Raw genomic sequence first — 12,351 nt, 5'->3', positions numbered from 1 at the left:
TGCTTGAAACTCTTAATTAGGAAAATTGTGAGAATCCATTCTTAATTAAAATTGGTTCCACTTTAAATCCACTAGAAGTGTTTGCATGGTCACATGAGGATATGTCTAGCATAGATCCCGGGACATTATTTCCTCATTCTTTATAATAATATTATTTCTAAGACAATACTTCTTCACTTTCCTTTGCACTAATAATAATATTATTTCTTCATTCTTTTTTCAATTTTTCTTTGTTAGCTTTTTCAATCTTCCTTCATTTATTTTTAATGGCTATTTTTTTCAAATACTCAATAACCATATTTTTAAAATCTCCCAATGATAAAATTTTTAAATTTTTACTAATAATATGTTTTAACAAATTTGTGAAGCACTTGTAGTAACGATATAGTGAGTTATAGGTTATCTAATTTTAATTAAAAAAACTATATTCACAATATTTTTCACAACACTTTCACAGTAAATCTTATATGATAAGTTTTTGTTGGTTCTAATTTGTACTCGTCACTAAAATTATTTGTTTACTCACCAATAATTGCCAATAACAACCTTCCACTTAAGATTTATTATGAAAATATTGTGAAAATATTATAGTAGCATTTCTCAATTTTAATTTCTTATTCTTTATTTTATTTTTCCATTCCTCTCTTTATTTTATTTTTCATCATACGATTTTTTTTTCTACCTGTTCTTCTGTAGGACCTCCACACCAAAAGGACAAAGTCGGTGGAGTCACCATGCATCACCACCTTGTCTGCCTCCCCACCGCTAAACTAAGTCAGATCGGCCTATCTCTTTTTTCTTTTTTCTTATTTCTTATTTTGTTGTTCTGATTCAACTTTGTTTTTATAATAAGAATTTGATTTTGTTTTGTATTTTCTGATTGGGTTATGTGAGACATTTGACTCTTTGAGAGAGAAGCAAAGAGACTAAACAAAGTGATGAGAGGAGAGAGCAAGCACTATCCTTTATTTAGTTGTTTGATTTTTTTAAGCTAGTTTCCAACAACTAGCATATTCCATTTTCTTTTTCTTTGTTCCTAAACATCAGCAACTAGCATTTTCATTAGAATTTGACTGGCATTTAAATAAACTACACTTTCTTATTCCTAATTGATAATAAGAACAAAATTTCTCATCGGTAAGGTGTGATATTGAGAAGAGGTTTATCACTTGCTCCGCGACACTAACTGCCGTATGCAGTTTTAGTGTTGGTGTGTGAGTGTATTCCCTTATCTCATTCCCCTTCCCCTATATATATGTAAGTACACAATTTGTACTCGGTTCGATCCCTAGATGGACTCAGGCCCAAAGAGTCTTATATAATAAAATTTGTAGAGTATGGGTTTGAAACCTAGGTTAGGGATATTGGAGAATTGATAAACAGGCTAGAGGGTCGCAATCTACGCAAACAATAGATGAATATGACAAAAAACTCTCCTCGGCTACATCCGAGGACAACTTGTATAGCCTTTCTTTCTCACACGTTCCTGCTTCTAACGGGTGCTTAGATCACACCTTTACCTAACAGATCTTTCAAAATTTTGTCTCTAAACCCTTTAGCACATCCCATGGCCTTTATTGGGCCCGTCCGAGGAGATACTCCTCCTTGAACAACTCCTTTGCCACTTGTAGCGTAGATTGACTTGTGGGCCTCGAAAACTCTAATTGAACAGACTTATACCAACTAACTAGGCCCAAGGCTCAAACATGCATTTAATCATTTTTACCCCCCACAATAGCCCCTCAAAACTTCATTTTTTCCCTCCATCCGAGGAGAGAAATGGAGTTTTGAACCAACAGCGTACCCTCCACACACTTTGCAAACCGCCACACGTGTAGGGGTCCTTTCATTCTTTTAAAACCGCCTCTGATGCTTCGAAACCCGGAACACTTGCATTAATGACTGCAAGTTACGTCTTGTTCCCCACGTTCAACGGTGAGATACGCATCCAACGGTCTAGGTTCGTTCTAAAAAATTGGGCGGGATAATTCTGATTCGAGGCCGCCTCCCACACGCCAAAACGCCTAGGAAACCGTATCTCCATCCATCCTTTCAGAAATCAATCAAATCTAAGAGTTAATCATTATCTTTCCTTTCAAGAAGCTCGTGAAGAATCACCTAATTATTTCCCGTAAGTTCTCAACTTCCTTTACTCATTTCTCCTCGGCTTCTGTCCTCAGCCACTAACTAGACCCCTCCCCTTCTCAAAACTTTCATTCTCACTCCCACCAAATAGGTAGATTTAAGTGTTTAGTAGATACCGACGTCGGTATGGAGGGTTTTCAGGCCAAATATCAAATTCTCCAAAACGTAGGCTTAAGATATTGCCCAGTAGAAGCCATAGGTAACGCTAGAAGAGAGGGAGAAGTTTCATCCCCATCATCGCATTCCTAGAAGGTGGGATGACCCTTCCCATGAAAAACGTAACCAGCGAATACCTACGTAACCATAGGTTATGCCCAGATTAGTGCACACCCAATGTATTTAGAGTCTTAGGTTGTGTCGACGCTTTAAATGAACAAATTGGTTTGAACCTCACATGGCACGATGTCGTTTACATGTACAAGTGCTATAAACTTAAAAGCGTAGGATACTACCTTAAATCCAGATCTAGCATTGTTATGCTCATATCCTGTCTTCTCAAATCTAACAAAGGCATGAAAGACGACTATCTCATCACCTCGGGAAACTGGTCTGATGGTCCTCACTGTCCAGTCGAATGGGGAGACCTAGGTGTGACTCCATAGGAGTTAGATTACCTAACCCGTGACTTAGTCCCATTATCTTTACCGTTTTTGGTTACATTGCGTATTACTACACTTTTCTTTTATATTTATTGCTAATCTAACCATGCTCGTCTTCTTGGATGTTTTTCACAAATAAACAACACGTACGGCCGCATCTAAGTCTTTGCAGCATCGCAGACCTCAATTGCGTTCTTCGGTCCGAAGTCTTTGTTAGCGAAGACCTACAAGTGAGAGCAGCCCACCTGATATTAGGATACGATCCTTTATCAGACGATTTCCAAGAGATTGACAACGCGATCATCGCAGGAGACAAACAACGCAGAAGGATAGATATTTCACGACGAGGCTTCCTTTCTGACCACGACCTCTCAGACGACCCCTCTATCATCCTATACTCTCGCCCCATCACAGCAATTCCTCTCTCGGCACATTCCCAAACAACAGCCATCTGAGAAGAACCTGCGTCCTCACAACAATCGTTGGATGAGGAGATTGACCAGTTTCACCTTGAAGAAGCTAAGAGACCTCGAGAGGATCACCTCGTCATCCTCTCTCGGATGAAGAGCATGTGCTTGCAGAAACTTCTGGCATAAAAGGTTTAATAATAGTACAACCCGACTCTAGCTTCGAGGAAGACGACATGTCCACTCTTAGGAAGCTGATGTCTAAGAGGGGCACGAAAGCCTCTAAAAAGGGCGCGGGTGAGTCACAGATCCCTCCCCCTCTACCATCGCCCCTTCCTCCCTCTGATCCTAAGACTCCCATTCCGGAGCCTAAGAAGAAGAGAAAAAATGAGGTCGAGGAGGCAGAAATGGAGAGGCAGAAGAAACTAAAGCAGCAACAAAAAGTAAGCAAAGGTAAGGGACGTGCCTCTTCGGTAGAGAGTGGGGAGAATCATGACCTGGCCGAAGTATGTTGTACACAGGCCAACTGGTCCCCCAAACTGAAGCTAGATGGGACCTTAATTTCCTGCCAATCCAGCATCAGGGCGTTCCAGCAAGGACACGCTCATCACCTGGCTGAGGCTTTGGAACGGCCTCTTCTCCTACCAAAAGACATGGATGCCGTAGATAAGATGACTTAACCACATCTGTTTCTCTCCCTCAAAAGGGACTTGGCTTTGGTGAGTGTCTCGTGTTTACCCCCACCTTAATGCTTTCATTACACTTTAGCGAAAAAATCGTTCTCATGTACTTTGAATTTGCTTTGACAATAATGCATTTATTTTAATACTTTAACGCAGGCCATTCAAGAAGTCTTTGCTGCAGAAAAGTGGGTGGAAAACTCTCAGAAGAAAGCTGCAGCTGAACTTGAGGTCAGATAGGAGACCGAGAAGGCCTTAGGCCAAGCCCTTATGGAGAACGAGAACCTAGCCAAGCAGCTAACAAAGTAGAAGAGGGAGAGAGATGGTGCCGAGGCTAGCCTAAAAACGATGAGAACTCAGGTGGAGGGGCAACGCAAAATTCTGCGTCAAAAGGACGAGGACTTGTCCAGAGCCCAACAAGAAAACTCTGACCTGAAGAAGGAGCTTACTCAAATAAGAGAAAAGGCTCGTACCCTCAAGGAAAGCATGGAGGCTGCAAAGAAAGTTGCTTACAAAGAAGGGGTTGAGGCGACAGAAAATCAACTGACAGAAGAGTTCGCCGAGCTATGCCGGGAGTACTGCCAACAAGTGTGGGCGGAAGCTCTAAATGTGGCAGGGATTCCCACAACTTCCGAGTTGAGGAAGCCTGAGAACATTTGGCTTCCTCAAGACATCCAAGTGCTGGAAGAGCTTCCTCCTGTCGCACCTACCCACGAGATAGCACCTTCAACACATCCCTCCATGATTTCGGAGCCCACTCCGACTCCTAAAGAACCTGCGGGTTTTGACAAAGAGAAGGAACAAGGGGACGAAGGCGAGAAGCCTCCGAGCAAGAATGCCGAGCCCAATGCTCCTCCACCAGAGGCTAAAGACAAAGGGAAACAAGTCCAGACCTCATTCGAAACAGAGCTAAAACAAACAGAGGAGGACAACAAAGTAAAAGGGGCTGCGAGCACATCCAAGCAGGAGCCCCCCACCAAGGTGTAAGACCTAGGCTAGTTAGGACTCCTTCCCCTTTTCTTATGTAATAATTTTTGTATTAGGGCTTTCATTTCCAATGTATATCTTGACAAAAATTAATGAGAAATTTGAAAGGTTTGATCTTCAACTGACTTCCAACCTTCATTACAAAAATACTAATTCGCTTAGCGCAAAATTACATGAATGGAACAATTAACTCCACCTCCTAATACATAGTAAAGTCTTTACAACATTTCGATTAGTAGTAACTTCAAATAACAATACATACACTTAGCGTATATATGTAAATTATGCCTCAAAACCATAATACAACAATACACAATCTAAAATTGAACTTAGCGTTTAGTTTGGGGCATAAAGCAATCCATCATACTTACTGTGGCTCATCAACACATCAACACTCATGAGGCATGGTTTCTGCTAATTTCCCCGAAGTAGAGGGTCTGAAGACCCGACGTAACTAAGGTTCTGTTTAACAGTCAATAGGATATCAATTTCCACGAGGTATGTGGTCCGAGGACCATGCATGACCAAGTTTCTGTTTGATATTTAGAAATAGCGAATTGAAATGTTAATTTCTCCAAAGTAAAAGGTCCGAGAACCCGACATAACTAAGGTTCTGTTTAACAATCAACAAGATACCAATTTTCACGAGGTATGTGATCCAAGGACCATGCATGACCAAATTTCTGTTTGATATTTATGAGTAGCAAATTGAAATGTTAATTTTCCCAAAGTAGAAGGTCCGAGGACCCGACATAACTAAGGTTTTGTTTAACAATCAATAAGATACCAATTTCCATGAGGTATGTGGTCCAAGGACCATGCATGACCAAGTTTCTATTTGATATTTATGAGTAGCGAATTGAAATGTTAACTTCCCCAAAGTAGAAGGTCTGAGGACTTGACATAACTAAGGTTCTGTTTAACAATCAATAAGAGACCAATTTCCATGAGGTATGTGATCCAAGAACCATGTATGACCAAGTTTCTGTTTGATATTTAGCAATAGCGAATTGAAATGTTAATTTCTCCAAAGTAAAAAGTCTGAGGACCCGACATAACTAAGGTTCTGTTTAACAATCAATAAGATACCAATTTCCACGAGGTATGTGGTCCAAGGACCATGCATGACCAAGTTTCTGTTTGATATTTATGAGTAGCGAATTGAAATGTTAATTTTCCCAAAATAGAAGGTCTGAGGACTTGACATAACTAAGGTTCCGTTTAACAATTAATAAGATACCAATTTTTACGAGGTATGTGGTCCAAGGACCATGCATGACCAAGTTTCTGTTTGATATTTAGCATAACGAATTGAAATGTTAATTTCTCCAAAGTAGAAGGTCTGAGGACCTGACATAACTAAGTTTCTATTTAACAATCAACAAGTTACCAATTTTCACGAGCTATGTGGTCCGAGGACCATGCATGACTAAGTTTCTGTTTGATATTTGGAATAAGTAAATCGAACTACATAATGATAATTTGAACAACGAACAACAAAAGTGCTTTTTATTAATAATAATACTTTCGTAGGTTATTTACATTCCAAGGGCGTTGTACAATTTTTTCATCTAGATCAGCTAAGCGATATGACCCTATGCTTGCTACAGAAATGATCCAGTAGGGTCCTTCCCAATTTGGTGCTAGCTTCCCCCACGTTGGATTTTTGGAAGTACCCATGACTTTCCTCAGCACCAAATCCCTAGGCGCTAGTGGCCTTAGCTTCACATGAGCATCATATCATCGTTTGAGTTTCTGCTGATAATAAGCCATTTGGACCATGGCAGCCTCTTGCTGTTCCTCAACCAGATCCAGGCTTTTTTCCAGAAGGCCATCGTTATTTCCCGGGCTAAAAGAACTCGTCCTTAATGTGGGAAACCCAAATTCCAAAGGTATCACCGCCTCGGCCCTATAAGTCATGGAGAAGGGTGTTTCTCCAGTGGATCTTCGCGGCGTAGTTTGATATGTCCACAAAACGTGTGGCAATTCCTCTACCCATCCACCCTTTGCGTCATGTAGCCTCTTCTCAAGTCCACTGACTATAACTTTGTTAACGGCCTCGGCCTGCCCATTTCCCTGAGGATAAGCTGGAGTGGAGTATCTATTTGTGATGCCCAAATCATTACAGTATTTCCTGAAAGCTTTACTATCAAATTGCACGCCATTGTCTGAAATAAGTGTGTGAGGTACCCCAAATCTAGTGATAATGTTCTTCCAGATAAATTTCTTGGAGTCCACATCCCTAATATTTGATAAAGGCTCAGCTTCGACCTATTTGGTGAAGTAATCAGTTCCCACGAGTAGCCACCTTTTTTTTCTCACAACCCTCAAAAAAGGTCTAACTATATCCAGTCCCCATTGAGCGAATGGCCAAGGACTAGACAAAGGATTAAGGACACCACTAGGCTGATGAATATTGGGAGCAAACCTTTGGCATTGGTCACATTTTCTTGCGTAGTCTTGAGCTTCTCTCTGCATATGGGGCCACCAATATCCCTAAGTCAAAGCTCTATGGGCTAAGGATCTCCCTTCAGTATGGCTTCCACAAATTCCCTTGTGCAATTCTTCCAAAAGTGCCTCCGCCGCTTCAGGATGTACACATAGCAGGTATGGTCCGGAAAAGGAGCGTTTATACAACTTTTGATCCTCGAACAACCAAAATCGAGGCACCTTTAGACGAATTTTATCTGCTTCAGACTTCTCCTCGGGCAGAACATCACTTTTTAGAAAAGAAACCACGGGGTCCATCCAGCTAAGTCCGGGCCTTATCAGATGGATATGGACAACACTTGTGGTGCTTAAAGTCAGTTTCAACAAGTCTTCGACGAGGATAATCCTAGGCAAACACTAAGCCGAGGACATCGCCAAAGTGGCCAATGAGTCTGCATGCGTGTTTCCACTTCTAGAAACATGCGAAAGGATAAAAGAATCAAACTTGGATTGTAAACATTTTACCTGGGTTAGGTACTCTTGCATTCTTGGATCTGTAACCTCCATGGTCCCCATCACTTGGCCCACAAATAATTGAGAATCCGAGGACATATGAATTGCTTTTTCCCCCATTCTCCGGACCATATCCATACCGACTAAGACAGCTTCATACTCAGCCTTGTTATTAGTGGCCGAGAACGCTAATCTCAATGATTTTTCAAAGGTAACTCCCTCAGGGGAAACCAAAACAAGTCCAACGCCTGATCCCCTCTGGTTTGCTGCCCCGTCAACATACGCTTTCCAAATTAGAGGCCCTTTGCATGTGATCATGCCAACTGATTTTTCATCCATGTACGATTCCTTTGTAGTTTCTTCTAACGACGGTTTGGATAATTCTGCCATCAAATCAGCTAGAACTTGGCCCTTCATCGAGGTGCGTGACATATATTTGATATCGAAAGCTCCCAGAATAGTTCCCCACTTGGCTACCCTCCCCAAGTAGTCAGCACTTCGCAATACTGACTTGAAAGGCAGTTGAGTCAAAACCACGACGGTGTGGGATTGGAAGTAGTGAGGAAGCTTTCATGTAGCATGGACTACGGCTAGAATTGCCTTCTCCAAAGGCAAGTAACACACCTCAGCTTCATTCAAAGATTTGCTAACATAGTAAACCGGTCTTTGTACTCCATCGGTGTCCTTTATTAGAACCAAGCTGACTGCATGGATAGCTACAGCTAGGTATGCAAATAGGATTTCATCGACCTCTGGCTGAGACATAATGGGTGGCCGGAAAAGATATTCCTTAAGTTGCTGAAAAGCTAAAGCGCACTCCTCGGACCATCAGAATCCTTTCCACTTATTTAACAATTGGAAAAAAGGTCTACACCTATCAGCGGACCGAGAGATAAATCTGCTGAGAGCAGCAGTCATCCTGGTCAATTTCTGAACTTCCTTCGGATTCTGAGGTGGTTACAAGCCCTGAATGGCTCTAACCTGTGCTGGATTTACCTCTATTCCTCTATGAGTCACCATGTAGCTTAGGAACTTTCCAGAGCCCACCCCAAAAGAATACTTTGAGGCGTTAAGGCACAGCTTGTACTTCCTAAGTGTTTGAATGGTGTCGTCCAAATCTTTCACATGCATAGATACTGTCTTACTCTTCACTACCATATCATCCACATATACCTCAATAGTCTTCCCAAGCTGCGATTTGAACATCCTGGTCATCATCCTTTGGTAAGTAGCCCTTGCATTTTTCAAACCGAATGGCATCACTTTATAATGATAATTTCCCGTAGGAGTAATGAAGGCAGACTTCTCCTGATCCCCTACCGCCAAAGGTATTTGGTGATAACCTTGGAAGGCATCCAAAAAACTTATCTGAGGATGCCCAACCGTAGCATCCACTAGCTGATCGATGCGAGGCATTGGGAACGAGTCTTTTGGGTAGGCTTTGTTCAGGTCTGTGAAGTCCACACATACTCTCCACTTTCCACTCTTCTTTTTTACTACGACAGTGTGCGTCAACCATTCTGGGTAGAAAAATTCTTTAATAGCCCTAGCCCTTTTGAGCTTGGGCACCTTTTCCTTGACGGCCTCGGCATGTTCTTTCGAAGAACGCTGAGGTCGTTGCCTCCTGGAACAACGGCAAGGTTGACGTTTAAATGATGGCAAATGAAACTTGGGTCAACCCCCGGAGCCTCATAGGGATCCCATGCAAAAACATCAATATTATTTTTCAAAAACATCACCAATTCCATCTTCTCTTGGTGTGGCAGCCGTATCTCAACTTGAAAGAACCTTTCGGGGTCATCATTTATGAGAAATTTTTCTAAATCCTCACACGTGGCCTCCTCTGCTATCATTGCACCAGGCACATCCGGAGTTGTTAATTGCTATAAGTCTTCCACAACAGAGGTCGAGGATTCTGATTTGGCTCGATGCAGCACTGTGGCCGATATACATTGCCTTGCTACTGATTGGCTACCAAGAATTTCTTCAATCAATCCACCTGAGGGAAATTTCACTTTAACATGTAAAGTCGAGGAGACAGCACCCAAAGCATGCAGCCAAGGCCTGGCGATGATGGCCGTGTATGGAGAATATGCATCAACCACAATGAAATCTACATCGACCGTTTCCGAGCCCGACTGTATGGGCAATCGAATTTGTCCCTTTAGTATGACAGTTTTCCCTTCAAAGCTTATCAACGGCAAATCCTAAGGAGTGAGATCCTCCAACTCTAACTTAAGCCCCTTAAATAAGTCAGGGTACATGATATCCGCACCGCTACCCTGATCGACCATCACCCTCTTGACGTCATAATTCCTGATCCTCAATGTGACCACCAGGGCATCGTCATGTGGTTGAATAGTCCAACCTTATCCTCATCAGAGAATCCCAAAATAGGCGTACTCCCTTTGATCCTCTTCGACCTCGAGCTAGACTCCCCGGCCTGGGAATGTGACACCGCCATCACCTTTGTAGGACAGGAACCAGTCCTGCCAGGTGCAGCAAAGATGACATTAATCGTTCCCAAGGGCGACCGAGATGAGTTGTTCTTCTGATTATTTGAACCTGAATGATTTCTTTTTCCGTTGGGTTGATACAGGTGCTGCTTCAATTTTCCCTCGCTAACAAGCTACTCTAAATGGTTCCAAAGGGTTCGACAATTCTCAGTAGTATGACCCACATCCTGATGATACCGGCAAAAGAGGTTCTAATTCCGTTTCGTAGGGTCCCCCGTCATCTTACTAGGCCACTTGAAGTAGGGTTCCTTACGGACTCTCTCCAGCAATTGGTGCACTAGTTCTCGAAATACGGTATTAACTACTTAAGGAGTGGCTGAACTAGATTGCCTAGAGAAATCTCTCCTCGGCTTATTGTTATGGTACCTGTTCGACCTGAAATCCCTTCTCTCCTGGGGGATAACCTTCGCCTTACCCTTACCTTGTTGTTGATCTTCCTCAACCCTTTTGTACTCATCGATGCGATCCATAAGGCGATGTACGCTACGCACGGGCTTTTTGGTCAGAGATTTCTTTAAATGGTGATTAGTTGGGAGGCCCACTTTGAAAGTGTTAATCGCCACTTCATCAAAATCTCCGTTCGATTTCATTGAACATTTCCTAGTATCTGTCAGAATACGCTTTCAAAGTCTCACCTTCCCTCATGGCCATGGATAACAATGAGTCCAAAGGCCGAGGGACTTTACTGCATGTAATGAATCGAGATGCGAATGCCCTAGTGAGTTCCATGAAAGAATCGACAGACCCTGGCTTTAGTCTGTTAAACCATCTCATAGCAACAGGTCCAAGGCTAGAGGGAAAGACTTTGCACATCAAGGCTTTGTTCTAAGAATGTACCGCCATCCTCTTATTAAAATGGCTCACGTGTTTGATTGGGTCTGTCCTGCCATTATAGATGGTGAAGGTGGGTTGAGTGAACTGCTGTAGGAGCCTTCCTTTCTCGATCCTGTGTGAGAAGGGTGACTTGGAGAGTTGGTGCAACGCTCCGCTCATAGCATCGTTTTCCAAGCCTCTAGAGGGAAACTTCTTATGCTTATGACCTAGAAGCTCATCCTTTTCGTAAGAGAAGATTTCGCTAGGGGGAGTCCTGGACCTTGGACTGTAACTGCTTCCTTGGGACCCCCCAGAGGAAGGGTTGGACGGAGGTGAAGCCCGCCTTCGTCTGACACGGCTTAGCTTTTTCTTAAGGTGATCAATCTCCTTCTACATGGCCTTGGCATCATCCTCATGGGTGGCCCTGCTTCCACCACGCGAATGGCTTGCATCAGGGTGTACTGTATGCACACTTCCCTCTCGATCCTTCCAACGCTCAAGACGCTCAAAATGATCTTCGCACTGGGACCCCTAAGACTCTGCATGATGCGAACCTAAGGTTGCCATGATATTCCAATTCCTTCAACACTAGATTTCCCATAGACAGCGCCAATTGTAAGTGCACAATTTGTACTCGGTCCGATCCCTAGATGGACTCAGGCCCAAAGAGTCTTATACAATGAAATATGTAGAGTATGGATTTGAAACCTAGGTTAGGGATATTGGAGAATTGATAAACAGGCTAGAGGGTCGCAATCTACGCAAATAATAGATGAATATGACAAAAAACTCTCCTCGGACGTAAGCTGAGGACAACTTGTATAGCCTTTCTTTCTCTAAGCAAAAGATTACAATTTTTAGTTTCCAGAAAAAGTCCCCCCTTTTCTTTCCTCTCTCGTCTTTTTATAACCTTTTTCTTCTTCCCTGTTTCATCCACGTGTAACACAGATTTTCCTCATAGATACTTGTCCCATCTACCACCTTTTTGAAGTCTTTAAATAATAGCTGGAAGGCTGAATATTACTGTTTAGAGGTCATTTCTCCATTAATGCGGTCAGGGAGGTAGATGCAGGGCCTTTAATGCGGTGGTAGCAGCTTTTTCCTTAGATATTGCTCACGCGTTCCTGCTTCTAACGGGTGTTTGGATCACACCTTTAACCAACAGATCTTCTAGAAATCTGTCTCTAAACCCTTTAGCACGTCCCATGGCCTTTATTGGGCCTGTTCGATGAGATACTCCTCCTCAGACAACTCTTCTGCC

Source organism: Castanea sativa, chromosome 4 (assembly GCF_040712315.1).
Source record: "Castanea sativa cultivar Marrone di Chiusa Pesio chromosome 4, ASM4071231v1".
Taxonomy (NCBI): domain Eukaryota; kingdom Viridiplantae; phylum Streptophyta; class Magnoliopsida; order Fagales; family Fagaceae; genus Castanea; species Castanea sativa.
Note: the sequence above shows the minus strand (reverse complement) of the source record.